The 22281-nt window shown below is 39.1% G+C and overlaps 1 pseudogene; it reads left to right on the plus strand.

The window, feature by feature from the left end:
- The first annotated feature begins 2532 nt into the window (after window positions 1-2532).
- Window positions 2533-22281, plus strand: part of LOC112840328 (DNA primase large subunit pseudogene) — a 122262-nt pseudogene continuing 102513 nt past the window's right edge.

A 22281-nucleotide genomic window follows, 5' to 3' on the forward strand; every position in this document is an offset into this window, starting at 1 on the left:
CTCTCCCCTAAGTAGTAGTTTCAGGTCCATCAGAAGCTTGTGGTCCAAGCAGTGTTCTTTTCAACGTTCTCCTTGCTAACAGAGTGTAGGGAACCTGTGGATTCTTGTGGGACCACCAAACAGCAGCATCTCACCTGTAATGGGTGCATTGATGAATACGGGAATCATTTCTTCCATAAATTATTCGGGGATAAAGATTCGTTATATTTCCGGTTGGCTTTAGGGGCAGCACAGTGTTTAAATCCCCATTCCTTAGCTCTTCTGAGGTCCTCCCATCCTTCCAGGAATATTGAAGTTGATATTTAGTTAGCGGGTTTTGGAGCCTTTGTATGGGCTGCAAACCTGGTGGCTTGATCGGCCCAGCAGTTCCCTTGGGCAGTCAACCAGCAGCAGCTAATAGCTGAGGGGTCACCACTGCATCTAGCTCTTCCTTGTCCTTGATCCATAAAACTCCCATCTGTGAACATCTCAAGGTTGAATTCATTTATTATTTTTAGTTGTTACTTCCCTTTCATTTTTTATTTTATTTATTTGGGTCCTTTCTTTTTTTTCTTGAGTCTGGATAAGGGTGTCAATTTTGTCTTTTCAAAGAACCAGCTCTTGGTTTCATTGATTCCCTCCCCGCCTGTATTACTTTTTTCATCTTTATTTCACTTATTTCTGCTCTGTTCTTTATTTCCGTTCCTCTACTCACCTTGGGCTTTGTTTGTTCTTCTTTTTCTAGTTCCTTTAGGTATAAGATTAGATTTTTTTTTTTTTCTTGTTTCTTGAGGTAGGCCTGTATTGCTATATACTCCACTCTTAGAACTGCTTTCTCTGTGTCCCAGAGATTGTGGACCATTGTGTTTTCATCTTCATCTGTCCCCATATATTTTTTTATTACTTCATTGACACATTGGTTGGTTGTTTAGTCTCCACATGTTTGTGTTTTTTCCAGTTTTTTTTTCCCCTGTGATTGATTTCTAGTTTCATACTCTTGTGGTCGGAAAAGATGTATGGTATGATTTCAATCTTAAATTTATTGAGGCTTGTTTTATGGTCTAATATGTGATCTATTCTGGAGAATGTTCCATTTGCACTCACAAAGAATATGTATTCTGTTGTTTTGGGATGGAATGTTCTATATATACATGTTAAGTCCATTTGGTCCAATGTGTCATTCATAGGCATTGTTTCCTTATTGATTGTCTGTCTGGATAATCTATCCATTGATGTAAGTCGAGTGTGAAAGGCCCCTGCTATTATTGTATTACCATCAATTTCTCCTTTTATGTCTATTTCTGTTTGCTTTATTTGTTTAGGTGCTCTAGTGTTAGCTGTGTAGATATTTATAATTGTTATAGCCTGTTGTTGGATTTATCCCTTTATCATCACGTAATGTCCTTCTGTGTCTCCTGTTACAGTTTTTGTTTTAAAGTCTAATTTGTCTGGTAAAAGTATTGCTACATCAGCTCTTTTTGTTGTTGTTTGCTTCCATCTGTGTGGAGAATGTTTTTCTACCCCATCACTGTCAATCTGTATGTTCTTAGGTCTGAGGTGAGTCTTGGGTAGGGGCATATAGATGGGTCTGGCTTTTTTTAAATCCATTCTGCCACTCTGTCTTTTGATTGGAGCATTTAGGCCATTTACATTTACATTTAAAGTAATTATTGATAATTAGGTACTTATTGCCATTTTAAAAATTTGTTTTCTGGTTGTTTTTGTAGTTCTTCTTCCTTTCTTGTTCTCTTTGATGAGTATATAGTGTTTATTTGGCTTTCTTTCTCTTTATTTTTTGTGTATCATAAGGTTTGGGTTTGTGGTTACCATGAGGTTCATATAGAACATCCTAAGTAAATAGCAGTCCATATTAATTTGGTCATTTAAGTTAAAACACAACCTAAATAAATAGGAAAAAATCCTTTCTTTTTTCCCTTCTCTTCCCTTTTTATTCCCTTCCCTGCATTTTATGTGTATGATGTCATATTTTATATCCTTTTAGTCATAGTTTTCTTATGTCTAATGATGACCTTTTCTTTTCCACTTAAAGAAGTCCCTTTAAAATTTCTTATACGTCTGGTTTAGTGGTGATAAACTCCTTTATCATTTTGTGTGTCTGGGAAACTCATCTCTCAAATCCCAATGATAGGGATGCCTGGGCGGCTCAGTCAGTTAAGCGTTGGCTTTTGATTTTGGCTCAGGTCATGATCTTAGGGTTGTGAGATCAAACCCCGTTATCGGGCTCCATACCAGCTGTGGAGCCTGCTTGAGATTCTCTCTCCCCCCACTCCACCCCCCCACCCCCCCCACTCCTCATCTCTCTCTCTCTCAGAAAAAATAAATAGGGGCACCTGGATGGCTCAGTCAGTTAAGTGTCCGACTCTTGGTTTCAGCTCAGGTCATGATCCCAGGATCATAAGGTTGAGCCCCATTGAGCACAGAACCTGCTTGAAATTCTCTCTCTCCCTCTCCCCCTTCCCCTGTTTGCTCTCCTCAAATAAAATCTTTAAAAATAAATAAAATCTTTATTAAAAATCTGATAACCTGATATGAACTCTCCCACCATCTGAGAACAGCGCCTGTTGGTTTGGGTTTTTCGTGTTTTGTGTGGTTGCAGTAACGAGATGCAGTTTTCTGGAGGAAAACGGAAAAAACTGAGGTTGACAGGTGACCAAAGGAATGTTTGCTACTCTCATAGCCTTCAGTTTTACTTGGAGCCACCTTCTGAAAGCATATCTTTGATCGAGTTTGAACGCTTGGCTATCGATAGAGTTAAATTGCTAAAAGCAGTTGAAAATCTTGGTGTGAGCTATGTGAAAGGAACTGAGCCATACCAGAGTAAGTTGGAGAATGAGATAAGAAAGCTCAAGTTTTCCTTCAGAGAAAACTTAGAGAATGAGTATGAACCACGAAGAAAAGATCATATTTCTCACTTTATTTTACGCCTTGCTTATTGCCAGTCTGAGGACCTTAGACGCTGGTTCATTCAACAAGAAATGGATCTCTTTCGATTTCGATTCAGTATTTTACCCAAGGACAAAATTCAGAATTTCTTAAAGGATAGCCATTTGCACTTTGAGGCTATAAGTGATGAAGAGAAGAGTGTCCGAGAACCAGAGATTCTTGCTTCATCACCCAGTTTGAGTGGGTCTAAGACGGAATTGGAGCTGGAGTCAGTTTATAAGATCCCTTTTGCTGATGCTCTGGATTTGTTCCGAGGAAGGAAAGTCTATTTGGAAGGTGGCTTCGCTTATGTACCACTTAAAGACATTGTGGCAATTGTCTTGAATGAATTCAGAGCGAAAGGCTTTAGCATTAACAGCCAGGTCCTTGCCTGCTGTGCAGTCCGACGAGAGACTTCAGCCTCTACTTAACCACCTCAGTCATTCTTACACTGGTCAAGATTACAGCACACAGAAGAATGCTGGGAAGATTTCTTTAGACCAGATTGATTCGCTTTCTACCAAATCCTTCCCACCTTGCATGCGTCAGTTACATAAAGCCTTGCAGGAAAGTCATCATCTTCGTCATGGAGGCCGGATGCAGCATGGCCTCTTCCTGAAGGGCTTTGGTTTAACATTGGAACAGGCATTGCAGTTCTGGAAGCAAGAATTTATCTGAGGAAAGATGGATCCAGACAAGTTTGATAAAGGCTACTCTTATAATATCCGTCATAGCTTCGGAAAGGAAGGCAAGAGGACAGACTATACGCCTTTCAGTTGCATGAAGATTATTCTAACCAATCCACCAAGCCACGGGGATTATCATGGGTGCCCATTCCGTCACAGCGATCCAGAGCTGCTGAAGCAGAAGTTGCAGTCCGACAAGATCTCTCCTGGAGAGGGATACAGCAGATCTTGGATTTAGTAAAAGGGACGCATTACCAAGTGGCCTGTCAGAAGTTCTTCAAGATGATACATAATGTGGATGATTGTGGCTTTTCTTTGAGCCATCCTAATCAATTCTTTTTTGAGAGCCAACGGATTCTAAGTGGTAATAAAGACATCAGGAAGGAATCCATCCAACCAGAAACTCCTCAACCCAAACCAAGTGTCCAGAAAGCCAAGGATGCGTCATCTGCTCTGGCCTGTCTAAATTCCTCTCTGGAAATGGATATGGAAGGACTAGAGGATTACTTCAGTGAATGATTCTTGGGCACTTAGGAACCCTTTTTCTTCACTAGCTTTCATTCTTACTTTCAAGATTTTGCCGGTTTCTTTTTTAACCTCTTTGTCTACTCCTTCCACTGCTCCCCAGTTCATCCCCTGGAAAGCAGGCTTGTGAGTAAAAACTATATTTTGCTTTGACAAAAGAGAAAAGGGAAAATTTCTTTTTATATCTAACACTTGAGTGGTGTGATCTGAGTCCTGTTTCAGGAGATTAAACAGCTTTCTAGACTGGTTACACTCCCCTAGAGACAACAGAACTAAATATAACTCTTATTTTAAATCTTATCACTGTAAGTTTTACTCAATCCTTTTCTGGACCATTTTTGTTAATAAATATCAAAATGTAAAAAAAAAAAAAAAATCTGAAACCTTACCAAGTAGAGTGTTCTTGGTTGTAGGTTTTTTCCTTTCAGCATTTTGACTATATCATGCCACTCCCCGCCCGCCCCCCCCCCCCGCCAAAAGTCAGCTGATAGCCTTATAGGTTTTCCCTTGTAGGTAACTTTTTGTTTCTCTCTTGCTGCTTTTAAAACTCTCTTTATCTTTAATCTTTGACATTTTTATTATATGCCATGGTGTGGACCTCCTTGGGCGTATCTTGTTGGGAACTCTCTGTGCTTCTTGGACTTGGATGTCTATTTCCCTCCCCAGGTTAGGGAAGTTTTCAGTTACTTATTTCTTCAAATGAGTTTCTACACCTTTCTTCTTCTCACACCCCTATGATGCAAATGTTTGCTTGCTTGATGTTGTCCAAGAGATCTCTTAATCTCTCCTCATTTTTAAAAACATTCTTCTCTTCTTGCTATTCAGCCATGTGCTTTCCATTACCATTACCCTCTTTTCCAGATCACTGATACATTCTTCTGCTTCTGCTAGTCTACTGTTGATTCCCTCTGCTAGTTTTTAAGTTCAGTTACTGTATTCTTCAACTCTGATTCTTTTTAATATGTTCTATTTCTTTATTGAAGCTTTCATTGGGTTCTCCTCTCTTTTCTCCAGCCCAGGGAATCTCTTTAGGATCATTACTTGAAATTTTTTATCAGGTATATTATCTCTGTTTCACTTGTTTTTCTGAGATTTTTTTTCTTGTTCTTTCTTCTGGAGCATATTCCTCTGTCTCCCCATCTTGCTTGACTTTCTGTTTGTTTCTATGGATTAGGCAAACTGGCTACTTCTTCAAAACTTGAAGGAGTAGTCTTGTGTAGTATGTCCCCTATGCACACTGTTTGTGCTTGGTAGCCCAGTACACTTTTCATCTAATTGTACTGGGGCAACAAGGTTGTTTCTACTGTAAATTAAAGTGCATTTTCCAGCTATCATAGATTTATATCTCCCATCCCCCAAATTGTGATATACTATAGAGTACCAGAGTAAACCTCCCAACAGAGGAAGAGGGATTTCACTGAGACACAGGAGGACACCTGCTGACCATGAGAATTATAAGGTCTTCATTCCCTCAAGAGGCTCACACAGAGGCCACATGACCCCCTAGAGGGGGCAGGATTGGGAGCCCCCAGATGTGGTTTTGAGTCACTTGATCACTTGCTTGTAAAGGTGTTAGTTCTTATTATCAGAGGCAGCCTCCGGCTGGTTGGAAGGTTGGATTTAATAACGTGTACCTTCCTTCTTCATCTCAGTTCATGAATTTCAGCCATTTCCCTTTGAGCCTAAAGAAGCCACAAAAGAAAAGGGGCCAAAGAAGCTTGGTGGTAATTTGTCTTTTTCTTCTACAATCTCTAAAAGCTGATTTTTATGAGACTGAGATTAGTAGGTAGGATTAAGGCTGAGGAACTTCACCTAAATCTATGCCACAGCATCCTCACCATTTCACCCCTGGCCCTACCTACAGGGTAAGGAACAAGAGTCTTAAATAAACAGTTGGAATAGGCAGCACTGCACATTATCCTATTGGCAGATAACTCCCCTCAAATCACCTCTTCCCTAGACTCAAAAGACTCTACCACATTGGGTAGGCTGGAAAGCTTCCAGCAGTTTGGGGGATCTGGAGCTGTCTTTTTCATGTGGATGATAAAAAGAACATAGAAGGGACTATTACCTGCAAGAGTGGCCTCAAAATGCCCTATAGCCAGGTCCTTGGCCACAACTTGCCTCCAGGGCAAACCCCACTCTCAGGTTGGATTAGAATTTAAAAGAAATTACAGATGTGGGGACCTTGTTCCATTGCTGATATGAACAAAACAACCAGAAAAGACACCTTGAGACAACTGGAAAAATTTTAACATGGATTGGACATTTGATAAAATTAAAGATTTACTTTTGTTTCATTAGAGGTGAAAATGGCCAATGTGTAACATCTAGCACTACTTAAAGAGATAGGGCCCTCAAATTTCATCAATTTAGGGGTGCCTGGGTAGCTCAGTTGGTTAAGCATCTGACTCTTGATTTTTGGCTGAGGTCATGATCTCAGGGTTGTGAGATCAAGCCCTGCATCAGGCTCCATGCTAGGCATGGACCCTGCTTAAGATTCTCTCTTTCCCTCTTCCCTTCTCCCCCTACCAACACCCAACACGCACTCGAGCTCTCTCTCTCCCAAAAAAAAAAAAAAAATTGTCAATCTATTCCTGATGGTAGTTCCAGCCATTTTGCAGAGATGCATGCATCAGCAATCATAGACTAGAACCACAGAATCATGTAACATAACCTCCAATTCTGATGCCAGGATTACAAAGCAATCTTAACAAGCATAAATAAGCTTCTCACACAGATTTGTTGATGGGAAAAGAAATATTTAGGTCATGGGCATTCTGGTCTGCATGATATTTATTTCCTTAAGATTACCAAGGTACTAGTCTGGTTTATGTGTGAGACCACTGTGATTTGATTCCTGTGGCTCTATCTCCAGACTGATTCCAGTCCACTCTGACACTTGAAGGATCAGGTTTCTAGATCTGCAAATAAACGACACCAGTTTTTTTCCATCCCAACATTTTTCTTTTTATTAGTTTAAGGGTAGAATTTAGTGATTCATCAGTTGCATATAACACCCAGTGCTTATTATATCAAGTCATCCCAACACTTCGTGTATTCATTGTTCCACTCCTTAAAGGACACCTTCTATCCCACTCTACTTTTTCTGGCTAACTCAAATTTGTCCTCTACAACTACAGTTCCCAGATTATTCTCTCCACAAAGCCTTCTCTAACCTCTGTATTTATCAGCACCTAGTTCAATGCCCGGGCCATCATTTGTCTTCATTATTGGGCTGAAAGTACCTTGAGATCACAATATTTATCAGAATCATTTTTACATCTTTCCAGAGTGCCAAGAACAACGGCTTGGACACAGATCAATAAATACTCGTTAAATACATTAATGACAAAATGTAGCAAGTGTATTCTTTCTTTCTGTATTTCAAGGGAAAATATAATAAATAATCATGATACCAAAGCCAAACAAATCCAAAGGAACCTCCAGGAAACTAAAACGTGCTAATGTGCCAAGAGGTTTTACAAAGTAAGTCCATATGGGATTTTTAAAAACAACACAAGTGTTGTAGGACTTTATTGTGAATTGGATCTGCCAATATCAATGTTGAAGAAGCCAATCCTGAAGCCAAATACCAGCTTTTGTTTCCCAAACACTGATTAAAACAAATAGTTTTCAGTTGCCACAGCTTTTGGATCAACAGATCTTCCTTGACTTATGATGGGATTGCATCCCGATAAGTTTATCATAAATGGAAAATATTGTGAGTGGAAAATGCATTTAATACACCTAATGTGCTGAGCGTCCTAGCTTAGCCTAGCCCACCTTAGATGTGCTCAGAACATATACATCAGCCTACAGTTGAGCAAAATCATCTAACACAAAGCCAGTTTTATAATAAAATGTTGACTGTCTCATGTAATTGAATACTGAAAGTGACAAAGAGAATGGTTGTATGGGTGCAGAGTGGTTGTCAGTATATCGATTATTTACCGTCATGATTGTGTGCCTGCCTGTGAGCTACACAGCACCACAAAAGAGGACTGTCCAACATAGGGGGCCTGGGAAAAGTTCACAAATTCAAAATTGAAAGTACACCTCACTTTTGCATCATTGTAAAGTCAAAAAAATTACAAGTTGAGCCATCATAAGTCAAAGACCATATATATTTTTTACATGCACACTGAATATAGCAAGTAATATGGAAATTCTGGCTCCCTTCATTATTTGAAATTAAGGAACCTAACATCACTAGTGAGGCCAGAAAACCCACAGCTTCACAACCACAGAAGATAACTTTCCTTGGTTCTATGCAGCCAACTCCAGGACCATCCTTGTGATGGTTTATCATCTCCAGTAGCCTATGCTTTAAAACTGACCACAGCCTCAAAGTAGCCTTCAAGTATGGACACTAGTTAAAACCAGATTAAACCCTGTATTGTTACATGAAAGCACCAATGGTATCTTTGACACTGCGTGTAGTCCCGATATATGCTAATATTTTCTTATGGAAATTTAAGAGTATGTACAAAATTAGACGGAAGTACCTTTCACCCAGCTTCAACAGTGACCAATTGTGAAAGGAGAACTCAGACACAAAACCATTAAGAATGTTTAACTATTTTGCAAGGGAGATCCTACTTCAGAACAGTAGAGTTCTCCAAAGAACACAGCAAGAAGCCTTTAGAAAAAAAGTGAGAACCTGCCAAGATTACAGTTTGCTTCTCAAATGATTATCCTATTGCAGGGGTTGTTATTTACAACAAATAATTATCCGGTCCAAAATGTCAGTAGTACTGAGATTGAGAAATTGTGTTTTAGGGCAATGCCCAGATAATGACTCAGCTGAGAGCCAACAGCTGCTGGTGTCCTCAGCATAGGGGGTGGCGGGGCGGTGGGGCGGGGGGAAGGAGGATCCTCCTGAAAGGAGGATCTGGGTGGCATACACAGTATCCACTCTGTGCCCTGATTACTTTTAAAGAAAACTAATACTTAGAGACCTTATTCTGGGTGTTAGCAGTGCTCACTGCTCCTGGTTTGGTCTCTATTTCTAGGCCTTTTCAGGGGACAGAGCTAGGAAATACTTTTTAAACCTACATCATTTTTCATCGTGATACTTCCAGTTCAAAATCCAAAACTATGGTATAACCCTTACATTTTGAGAAGCTTAGAAACCCATTGATCCTAACAGTTCGTGAAAGCTATCTGATTAGGCCTTTTTTGAATCTCATTAAGTTTACACTTTGTGGGTGGGGGGGCGGTTGCAAAAGTGAAGGAGAACTTTGCAGGTAGGCGTTCAAAAATAATCCAGAACGTTAGAATTAGAAGGAACTTTAGAGATTTTATCTGGTGACCAAAACACTCATTTGCAAATGAACAAGGGGCCTAGCAAAGTTGATTGAACTTGATCCAAATTTCATAACTACAGAGTGCCCTAGGCAGAATGAGGACCAAGCCGCCTATCCCCTAAATTGTTTGTTTTCTGACCCTCCTCCCTACTATCACCACTCTTATGTTGCAGAACTGAGAAAATAGAGCAGGGAGGAACAGAAAGAAGGATGGCACTCACTCGGGATTTCACAGTGCCTCAGTGGAACCGAGAACTCAGAGTGCAGATCTGCATGAGGAAAGCACTGTTTACCCTCCAAAAACATTTGTTTCATTGTTTTTCCAAAGCGCTATTGGGTTGTGCTGTGCATTCCACGTTCTCTCCTTCACTTTGGCTAATGGCCAAGAAGTGACACACGAGGTTGGCCAAGGTTGGGCCATCTCAGCAAAACTAAAGAGTTCAATTAACCAGCCTGCTCAGGTATAGAATTAATGATTGAGTCTCATTAGTACCACATACAAAAATAACCAAGCTGGCTACACTGTATAATGCTTCACTCCTCTTCAAATGAAGGATTTTTAAAAGGTTCTATCAATCCCTCCCTACACCTACTAAGTCTGTCCAAGTCAGATGTTTATTATTTCTTTCAGTGGTTCTTAAACTTTTCCAATGAAGTCCTGGAAGAGAAGAGTGCCAGCTGTATACACACACACACAGAGGCACTCATGTGTGTAAATGCACAGCCCTGGGAAAGTGACCCAACACACTCTTTAGAAAATAAACACTTCTCTAAAGTCTTGTTTATCTTAAATATTTGTTTAAATCTCATACCTACTCTGTTTTTCATATGTAAATAAAAGCTTAAAAGAGAAAACTTGTATTCCAGAAGATACAGTGTGTTTAACAAAGACTTTGAGAAGTCCACCCCCCACCTTCCCCTCCCCCCACCATCCCCTCCCCCCACCCCAATCATGGCACATCTTCTACCCCTGTTTAAGAAGCTCTAGTTGAGAAACTGCTTATACAATAGATTTTTCTGCTCTGGAGTAGAATTCCTACCTTTAAAGGTAGTTTAATATTTTTTAAATTTGCATTTTATCCACTCAACCAATATTTATAGACTACTATATTTGCTTTTATTTTAACAAAATCATGAAGCTGTGATAATGAAGATATTCATATAATTTTTATCAACAATGAAGACCGAAGTGTATTCAAATTGTATAAAATGTTACTATATTTTCATCAAAAATGAAAACTAAAGTAAATGTAAAACTTAAAAATGTAGTTTTTTCATATATTGTCAGACAACTTACGTCTCTTCTAAAATGTTCACAAAGCATCTATTGAAATTAAAAGGAAAGCCAATATAGATGCTAAGATGGCAGATAATAAAGATAATGTCTATATTTTAAATTAAACTTTTTCAATTTAATTTTTGAAAAGTTAATGTTGTTAAATGGCTTATAAAAATAAGACGATTCCTCATTCAAAATGTATTGTCCTTGTAGTTCCAATGCAAAGAATTAGTGAATTGGTATCATGTTTCATAAATGTCATAGTTAGACCTTCATACACACAATTTAAGAGGGATATGAATTATTTAACATTGCAAAACATTGCTCAGCCCCCAAGTGCAACAGTTGTGAAACCACCCTAAATTTATGAGCACGAAAGAAGTAAAACTAATGTACGCTCAGCTCAGCACTCTCGGAGAACAATAATTGGATGTGGAAAAGTCTCTTCATTCTTGTTCAAGGAGAAGATTTAAAGACTTGATTAACTTGCCTTTCCTCTTAACTAAGCACTTCCATCATGCAAATGTCTGCCTAAACAGTAGTTGTTAGCCAAGTGGATATGTAGGCTTCTGGCCATGCTATGTGAATGCAGAATGCTCCTTCATAGCTTGTGAATATGCGGTCAGTCAGAAATGCCCAGTGTATGGATGCAGCATGGAGTAGAAAGAATGCATGGACATGTCTCCCTCCACTCTGCTCCGGAGAGAACACAGTGAGAAGAGGACCTACGCACAAAAAGTTTATTTACAAAGTGCTTTCCCATATGTTACCTACCTATTCAGTGAAGTTAGCATGTAGAACAGTTAGGATTATTACTACTTTACAAATGAGGAAACTGAGGCAAAAACTACATTGAAGTAACTCTCCAATGACTACCTAGCAACCGTTTGGTGGGGCGATACCAGAATCCAGGATTCCTGGCTCCCTACCCACAGAACCTTGCTGCCTCATGACCAGCTTCTTGACTCTCAGAGTTGCTTCTATATTTATGGCAGGATTTTGTGATAAAATACTACGTGAGTTGAAAAGAGTAAAAGAACCATATTGTTTTGCCCTCTTAAGTGTCTAAGGATTTGGAGGTTCAGGGGTGGAGAGAATGGAAGTCTTTTTAATAGATGTTTTCTGAACTTGACTGCTGAACTTCAGCATCTTGGAAACAACATACCTGAAATGTTTCTGATCAAACAGTGATTATGGGCACAACAGTAAAATCACTGTATTTAGTCTCCTGGGGAGTGGACAGCCTTTCTTTCATCCTTTTGATTTGGATTTCCTTGGGCTACTGGATGGGATATTTTCTGTTGTTACGTGGCAATTTAAGACGGGTTAGCTAAGTAGCATAATTGTTATTTACCGTGTGGTATGCACTAGTTGCAAGTTGGAGGCTGAGCCTGACAGAAAATTAAATGTGATTTCTGCCCTCAGAGGTCTTCATTTTACTCTGACGAATAGATTTGCCATGTAAAGACAGGAAAGAGGGGAGAACACCAACTTCAGGGGGAAATGGGGTAGAGATACACCCAACAAGACAGACCACTAAGAGAGGAACTAATACATTTAATTTGATGACGAGTTGAAGAAAGCTAATAGATTCTTTTAGCCATAAAGCAAAGACCGCAGAGGCTGCCTCTCAAGCTGACCCCCCACACCTCTGATATTCTTCCCCCAAAGTATCTGTACAGGTTATGTGACATCTGCCCACAAAGAGGTTTTTGGTGACATTCTGTCTCCTTCACACACACACACACACACACACACACACACACACACACACACAAAATGTACTCTCTCTCTCACTAAACTCCACCCACAAAAAAAAAAAAAAAAAAAAAAAAAAAAAAAAATCCCAGGGCACTAGAAAAATTATCAAATCTTTTGATAACTATCAAATTTAGTCTTGGATGGATGTCTACTTAAGAAGGTATTTACAACAAAATGTGACTGACCAGTAGAGGGGGCATGAGCTTCACATTTGGTGCTCTTTAAAGAAATAAGAAACCAGAAAGAAGAATGAGGTCACCAAGAAGAGTAAATTAGGCATAGAGCAAATTCAGAGCCACCAAAAACATTTTGTGAACATTCCTTATCTTTGCATTCTTGCGTGGGCATATGACAAAGTAATGTTATGCATACCGGAGGAATGAACCCAACAGTGCATGACCTTTCTTACTTGAGCTCTTCTGCATTCAAATTTGTATTAATGGTAGGTGACTTCATTTTAACGCAGTTTTTCCATTATGACACAGATGTGCACATTCCTCAGCTTGCCGTGGCAACCCTTGGTGTGGCAAAATACTTCAGAGTTAGGGGACCTTTTGCCCTCATATATCTAGAGATTGTTATCCTCAGCAGAACAACTGCTCTTGGTTGATTCTGTAGTGAGTAAACTGGTTTTAGTGACAGGGAGCCTTATCCCGTCAGCGACTCAGGGCTAGGCACTGGAGTCAGAGAGAGGAGTCTTCAAAATCTGGATTCCACCCTATGCTCACCTGGTGGCCTGGAGCAAATGATGTTAACTTGCTAAAATTTAGTTCATTTGTAAAAAGATTATAATAGAAATCAAAACTAGGATTGTTGTGGGGATTAATTATAACATAATAAACCAAAATATGGGGGTGGAGGAGTTGGTATTCTCCTTGCTTTCCACTCAACTGCATGGATTTGGAGTATCTTTGACTCATGACACACTGATTATTGGCCTAAGCATGGCCCTCTTTTGTTTATATGTGCTATGTACTTATTTGTGTGTTTATTATTAATATAAATACTTGTGAACCAGCCACCCAATACAAGAATCAGAACATTAACAATCCTTCACACCCACCTCTGGGCTTCTCCCCAGCCTATTCTTCTACTGCCCCTTGAATCTTGCAATTATTATTATAACTTTTGAAATTACAGCTCTATCACACATTTGTATTTCTAAAGATTTTTTCCATTTTCTTTTGTTTTTTAACATGATTCAAAGGGTGTTAAATTCTACAAAATCTTTGGGAACTTCCTTTTTTTAAAAAAATTGTATTGCTCAGATTATTCATGTTTTTGTTTATAGCTATTTATTTGGATATATAATATGCCATTTATTTATCCATTTCCTATCAATAAATATTTGGGTTGTTTCAAGTATTTGTCTTACTAAATGTTCCCAGTGCTGCTGGGGATGTTTTTAATGTCGCTTATGATACATAGAGTTTTTCTTGGGTGTATACTTAGAAGTAGAATTGCTGAGTTACAGCATATGGAAATGTTCAATGTTTAGATAATGACAAACTTCCCAAAGTGGTCATAGCCATTTACACTCTTGTGAGTTTATAAGACACCCTGTCAATTCACATTTGTGGTAATAATTGGCGCTGTCATACTCCCTAATTTGCCTCATACTGAATGAGTCTAAATTGGTATCTTATTGTGGTTTTAATTTGCCTTCCCCAATCAATAAAGTTGACCATCTCATAATGATTTTATTGACCATATGTGCTGTCGCCTCTGAAATTCCTGTTTATATTTCTTGCCCACTTTCTGTTGGCTTGTCATTTCCTTATTGAAGAAACCTTTATAAATTCTTCCTATTGATCGTTTGTTGGCCAATTAGGTTGCAAAAAGTTTCTTCCAATTGGTACCTTCTCTTTTTGTAAGAGTCTTTTGATGTTCAGATCTTAATTTTAATATAGTCAGATTTATTGATCTTCTACAGTTAAAGGCTTTTTTCTTTTTTTAAATTTAAAGTCAATTAACATATAATATATTATTGGTTTCTGAGGTATAGGTCAGTGATTCATCAGTCTTAGATAATACCCAGGGCTCATTACATCATGTGCAGTTAAAGGCTTTTTTGTGTGTCTTTAATAAATGCTTCTCTACTCCAAAGCCAAGAAGACATTTACCTGTATTTTCTAATAAAATTTGTAAAATTTTACTTTTAATATTCAAGTCCTTAATTTATCTGGACTTCATTTTTCACATATGATATGAGGTAGGGATCAATATCCATTTTATACAGATGATCATTTTTATACAAATCCATTTATTGGATAGTCCCTCTATTCCCTATTGATTTGCATGCTACATCTATCATATAATAAAGTTCCATAAATCTATGGCTCTGTTTCTGAGCTTTTCATCTGCCCAAAGATTTATTTTTCTACTTTTGAACAAATACCATACTATGTTTATACTGTAGCTTCAAATTAAATCCTGTTATCTAGTAAAGCAATCATGGCCCTTGACTCTTCCACATAAATTTTAGAATAAGCAACCAAGTTCCACTAAAATCCTATTGAAATTTTTGTTGGGATTGTAGTAAGCCTATAAACCAATATGAGAATTGAAATATTTACAATCTTAAAGCTTTTTCCATTAACAAAATAAGAAATATCCTAGGATTTTGCTTCATTTATTTAGAACTTCTTTCTTTAGGGAATCTCAATAGTTTTACATTTTCTTCATGGAAGTCCTATACATGTTTTTAAAAACTTTTATCTGACATTTTAAAATATAAGTGGTATCTTTTGTTACATTTTATGGTTATTTTGGCATACAGGAGTTAACTGACTGCTAGATTCTCCTTATTTATACTTGCCCCAGGAGTCGATTTTCTCTGAAGCAATCGTGCCATCAGCAAATAATGACTATTCTATTTCCTCCTTTCCGATTCTTATGCCTCTACCTTCTTTTTCTTGCCTTACTGCACCAGCTAAAACTGTTGATACAGGGTCAAACAGAAGTGATGATACAGGGCACCCTTGTCTCATTCCTGATGTTCGATTGAATGCTGCTATTGTTCACCATTAAGTATAATGTTTGCCATAATGTAATTATCTTTCATCAGGTTAAGCAAATTCTTGACTTGCTAAGAATTTTTATCATGAATTTATACTCAATTTCTATGAAATATTTCTCCATATCTTTTATTTTTTTAAAGATTTTATTTATTCATTTGAGAGAAAGAGAAAGATCATGAGCAGGGAGAGGGGCAGAGAGAGAGGGAGAAGCAGACTCCCCACTGAGCAGGGAGCCCGATGTGGGGCTTGATCCCAGGACCCTGGAATCATGACCTGAGCCGAAGGCAGATGCTTAACTGACTGAGCCACTCAGGTGCCCCTCTCTGTATCATTTAAAATGATTGTGTTATTTTTGTCCTTGAAGCTGTTAATGTTATGAATTACACTTACATATACTTATCTATTTGCATACTTCACCAAACCGTACATGACATATCTTACTTTGTATACTCTGTTGGGACTTAGTTTGCAAATATTTATTTAGGATTTCTACAGTGAGGTCCCAAGGAAATAATCTGTAATTTTCCTTTCTTATACTCTCCTTGTCTTGTTTGGGGATCAAGATTACATGGTCTCACGTGATGTAATGAGCACTGGGTGTTATATGCAACTGATGAATTACTGAACTCTCTATCTGAAACTAATGATGTACTATATGTTGGCTAATTGGAATTTTTAAAAAAGATTACATGGCCTCATAAATGAGTTAGGGAATATTCCTCTTTTTCTATTCTCTGTTACACTTTGTAATAATTTTTAGTATGTTTTGTGAAAGTTTAGTAGAATTTGCCTACAAAACCAATGGTGTTGGGAGCCTGGGTGGCTCAGTCAGTTAAGCAGCTGCCTTTGGCTTAGGTCATGATCTCAGGGCCCTGGGATCGAGTCCCACTTTGGGAACCTGCTTCTCCCTCTGCCTGCTGCTCCCCCTGCTTGTGAGCGTGCTCGCTCTCTCTCCCTCTCTCTCTCTGTCAAATAAATAAAATCTTACCAAAAATACCACTGGTCTCAATGTTTTATTTGTGAGATGATTTTTAAATTGCCTTAATGTCTTTAATAGTTAAAGCACTATTAAGGACTTCTATTTCTTCTTAATTCATTTGGTAAATTACATTTTTCTAGAAATCGGTCCATCTATTTCAAATGTGTTTATGTAGTGTGGAGATATTATGAACAACAAAATGGACAACTTTGCCCTCAATTTCATTTATGTTTCAGACTCTTAAAGTTTTAAAGTTGTGATTAAAAGATGGCAAAGGAATACTAGTTTTTGAATTACTTTTTTTCTTTGGTCACTCTTGCCACGGGCTTGTCTTATTTTACTAGTTTTTTAAAAAACCAACTTTTGGTTCTGTTGATCTTCTGTATTGTATTTTTGTTTTCTATTTCATTAATTCTGGCTATTTTTCTCTCATCTCCTCCTTTCTACTTCCTTTAAATTTATTGTTTTACTTATTTTATCTTTAAAACGTTTAACTTAAAGACACCACCTCTTGATATTGCGTAGAATTTAAGTCTAGGTTATTATAAACAAACTTTCTTGTTCTCTTTCTCAGTCTTTGCTAATTTTTGAAAGACAGCACCAAATTGTATTCAGGTATTTGATTATCTTCATACACCTCTAGCTTCATCTCTTAAATTTGCTTTCTTACTTGAGCCCCTTTACCCATAATGTTTTCAATACGGGTCTTTGTGTAACAAAACTTTTGTGGCTTTATATGCCTGAAAATATTTTTATTATGCCAAAACATTTAAATGACAATTTGACTGGATATAAATTTAAGCTCAAAGCTCTTTTATTTTTTTTTTTCAGTACTTAAAAAATATTGCCGCTGTTGGGGCACCTGGGTGGCTCAGTCGATCGTGCGGTCCTTGGATCAAGCCCCATGTCAGGCTGCCTGCTCAGCTGGGAATCTGCTTCTCCCTCTCCCTCTGCCCTTTCCCCCCCAAATAAATAAAATCTTAAAAAATAAATAAAAATATTACCATTGTCTTCTTGTCGCTCTTGTAAAGTCTGAGATCCTGATGATTCTTGTTCCTTTATAGTTGATCTGCTCTCTCTCTCTCTCTAGAAACTTTTAGAATTTTATCTTTGCCTGTAAAAACTTTTATTTTATTATAATATTCCTAAGGTTAGTTTCTCCTTATCACTCCTGTTTGGTACTGCATAAATATGAGGTCCTGCAACTTCAATTCTGGGAAATTTGTTTTCATTTCTTCAAATATTTCTTCTCCACTTTTATTTTTCTCTCCTTGAAAGAGGACTTCAACTACCACCATTTTGATCTCAAACTTTCCAATTCAGTAAGTTCTTCTTTCCAGCTTATCTCTTGATTTAGGCAAAAGACCCTGTAGGCAGAGCACCCCCTGATGGAAATTGGAACTGCTCCCTCAAGCAACAAGGACTGCCCTGAGCCAGCAGGACCCTGCCCATGGCTGACCCCAAGACAATGATCCACTTGACTTTTGCTGCCCACCTGTATACACCCACCAACTTTTGTCCCACACTTTCCTTAGGTAAACCTAGAAGTATTTTCAGCACTTCAGAAACCATCTTTGAGACGTCAGTCCACTGTCTTCCTGGTGTTGGCCTCACTGAAATAAATTCCTTTCTTATTTCAGCACCTTTGGATTTTTGTCGGTGGAGAATGACCAAACTTGGTCTGTTTGGTACCCCCAGAGCCAGGTGCTCTTGTACCCCTGCATCCTACAACACTCCTCTTATCTGTAAGTTGAAGTTTGCATTGCAATTCAGTCTTCTTTATCTCTTGACTTTTGTTTTATATATTATTTTTCTTCTTCCCTGCTTCCTTCTAGAAGAGCTCCTTAATCTGATCTTTCAGCTCCCTAATTTGTTTTTCAGCCATGTCTATTCTATCTCAACTGTAATTTCTGCTATTACATATTTTTCATGCCTGGTATTTTCTCTTGACTTCAATGATTTTCTTACCAATTATTTATTATGTTTATTTTATATTTGTTAAACATTGGATTTAATGTATTTGCTTCTAGTGGCATCTTTAATGCAGGCTGTTGTTTTCTTTTGAAGTTGTGTTTCTAATGTGTCATTACTTTGGCCTGTGAGCATATATTTCTCTGATGGTATCAGCTATTCTGCCTGAGCATTTGGTGTGGGAAAAGACCAAAGGGCAAATCCCAGTCTGTGTCAACACCCAGTGAGATCAAGGAGGGGAGAAGAGATGACCCTAGGGTGGAGAGTTCCAAACACCAGAGTACTATAATTAATTGCTCTGACTGGCCATCATGCAACTCTTGAGGTCATGGTCCTACTTTCAGTCCCACTCCACCCTCCACCCCTCAAGGACAAGTAGTCTTAAGAGGAGGTACTCTTAGATTATAATTCACCAGCCTTAGGGGCTAGAGGGAGTTGTGGTAGATTGTTCAGTAAACACTCAAGGGCAGTCAACCCCCACCACTTTTCCACACTCTGGCTTCTGGTTCCGAGGCCACTTATACTAGCAGTCTGAGCCTCTGTTGCTAATTCCACAGAAGTGTTTCAGGATTTCTTTTCCTTTAGTGCCCAAGGTTCTTGGTCATGCTGTTTCCAAGAATGAAGAGGTAGACCAGGCAAAGTTTATTGGGCAGCAATAGCAAAGTTTATTGGGCAACAGTACAAAGCACCTGAAGAGGGAGGGGACCCGAGGGTTGCCATTGGAGTTTCTAAGTCTAGGTGATTTTATGAGATTGTTGGAGGGCTATTTTAATCTGATTATCCCTCCATGCGCCTGTCACCCAATCAGGTTTTTGTCCACACACTCATCTACCTATCAGGTAGTTGTTCATGTGGGAAAGGGTGGAGGGCTCCTTTCAGGATGGATTTAGAATAACAGGCTGGGGTCTTTTTCCTTTTAAGGGTAGTTTCCTCCTAGGACAGAGGCCCCTTGCCCCTGCCTGCCTTTCTTCGGACTATCCTCCATTAGAAGGGTCCTGCCCCAGGCTCCGGTTGTACATACAGATACACACATATTGTGTACACACATGCAAGTGCATATGTACACACACAAACACACACACACACACACACACACACACACACACACACACACACACCATGCTTCCCTGTGCCTGGGGACTTTTTCTGGTTTTTTTCCCCCCATCATTTCCTAGTTTCATGATGATTTTCCTCTACAGTTCCTCCAAGATTGATCTTGGGGTCAGCATCCATCCCATAGTAATTTCTTTTTTTTTTTTTAAGATTTTATTTATTTGACAGAGAGAGAGACAGTGAGAGGGAATACAAGCAGGGAGAGTGGGAGAGGGAGAAGCAGGCCTCCTGCGGAGCAGGGAGCCAGATGCGGGGCCCGATCCCAGGACCCTAGGACCATGACCCCAGCCGAAGGCAGATGCTTAACCGTCTGAGCCACCCAGGCGCCCCATCCCATAGTAATTTCTATCTTGGCTAATTTGGAGCTTTATATAGGTTTATACTAGACAATTATGAAACAAGTATCCTTTGGGACCTTAGCTGCACTAGGACCGCCCAAGATTCAAAATCCCTGTTATAGTGCTTACTTACCTGAACTTCTCGTCCCCATCAACAAAGGTCTCTGTGCTATTCCTTGCCTTCTTCACATTCCATTACTTGTTGCTTATCTTTTCCCTATGCAAATACCTAATTAACCCAATCATGAAGTTAATGGAAAAAAATTCAAATAGAGAGGAAGGCCTCCAGACTTTCTCTTCAGGTGAGCAAAGTGCATTTTAATAGTGGTTTTCAGAAGGCTTTTGCATTTGCTTTGTTTAATCCAAAGGAATAAGGCTTTACAGAAGGGAAGTAGCAGGCTGCTGGAGGAGACATTTTAGGCAAATGTGATTTTTTTTTTTTTAGCTTTCAAATTTTACTGTGTAGAATCACACAGCCATATAATAATTCCGATTAATGCTTATAAGCTAACAATTGTTGTAAGTCAATTTGTATCATTTCAAGTCTAATGGGTCAAAATCTACTTAATGACTTAGGATACGTAGGATTTCATGTAATACAGTCCTAACATACACAGTCAGCCTATCTGTCTAATTTCCTTTGTAACTCTTCAGTTGTGACATTTTCAGCTTCTTCCCACCTCAAGATACAAATCTTTTCACTTTCATTGGTAAAGCTCTCCCTACATCTCAACCGCTGGCTAACTCCTACTGATTTTTTAGATCTTACCTTAAATGCCACTTCCTTAGGGAAACTTCTTGACCCCTACACTCCCAGACTAGACCAGGACCTCATGTTATGCAATCCCATAGCAGGCAGTACTTTTCTTTTGGAGCATTTACTATAATTGCAATTAACCAGGGAAATCTGTGGGGAAGAGGGAAATTGGTATAACATACTGGGAAGCAGGAAAGAAAGCATTTGTGTTCATTTTTTTTTTGAGCAAATAAATATCAGAGGCTTATTATGTTCCAGGTATTGTGGTAAGTAACTGGGAATACAGTGGGGAAAGAGGCAGACCATTCCTCTTCACTTTAATCTCTCATTCTTGAGGATCTTCCCTGGATCTTATCATCACCTAAAATAATATTTAACTCAAATATACTAGCATAGACATGACTCCTTCTCAAGATCTTTCATGCCTTCACCCTCATCTCATTTATGCTCCACAAACTCTGGAGCCCTCCAGGGACACCTGGGTGGCTCAGTCGGTTAAGTGTCTGCCTTCAGCTCAGGTCATGATCCCAGGGTCCTGGGATTGAGTCCTCCATTGGGCTGCTTGGGCTACTTGCTCAGCAGGGATCCTGCTTCTCCCTCTGCCTGCAGCTCCCCCTGCTTGTGCGCTCGCTGGCTCTCTCTCTCTCTTTCTCTGGCAAATAAATTTTAAAAAATCTTTAAAATACCAGCAAACAAACAAACAAACTCTTGAGCCCTCCACTTTCCCATCAGTCTCCCCACCCCTTCTTATCCCCCTGTATTCTCTCCCCAGACTGCATGGTACTTGTTATCAGCAGTTTTCTTGCCTAATCCTCAACTCCCTTGCCCCTTTGACATCCAGCAATCTCCAGCCCTGTATCAATCTGACATCCAGGCTACCAAACATTGTCGGAAAAGTCCCATAACCATGTGGATAGGTATTCCTACCATCAATTTGGACCTTCTTGGAGCTTCCTATTGTCCAGCAAGTTTGCTATGTGTCCTAACCAACTTCCTCCCTCATTCTTAGCAGGTTTTTCACACCTCCACAACTCATCTCAAGCTTTCATTCCTCTACTCTCACACTCTGTGGATGATCTGCTTCCTACTTCACAGAGGAAACAGATGCCAAGGGCAAAGTTCCTGCACTGCAAACTACCCACTTACCTGCAGACAAAGGGCCCTTGCTTCCTTCCCCACCCACACCTGAGTAAAAGAGTCCTCCTACCTCCTCACTGAAGAGTCCCTTGTGTTCTGGATTTCTTTGCCCTTTATCGATGATCTCTCATCACCTTTACTTCAATCTCTCTCTCTTCTCTTTCCAAAAATTCTCAAGTCTCTACCAATTAAAAACAAAAACAAAACGCAACTTGTCTTGATTTTATGTCCTCATCTACTTTCATTCCTTCTCATACAAGTTTTTTGAAAAGAAATGGTCTATTCACTTTTCTTCACCACTTCCCACTCAAGCTTGGCTTCTGCCCTCAGTACTAAAATCCTGTGCAAAAATCATCAATTATTTCTTCATGACTCAATTCGATTAATTCTTTCCATCTTTATCTTGCTTGACATCTTTTTAGTGATTGAAAGTATCACCTCAGGGTGCCTGGGTGGCTCAGTCGGTTAAGTGGCTGCCTTCGGC

This window comes from Callorhinus ursinus, unplaced genomic scaffold (genome assembly GCF_003265705.2).
Source record: "Callorhinus ursinus isolate GAN/ISIS: 27379988/994484 unplaced genomic scaffold, GSC_fseal_2.0 scaffold19, whole genome shotgun sequence".
Lineage (NCBI taxonomy): Eukaryota > Metazoa > Chordata > Mammalia > Carnivora > Otariidae > Callorhinus > Callorhinus ursinus.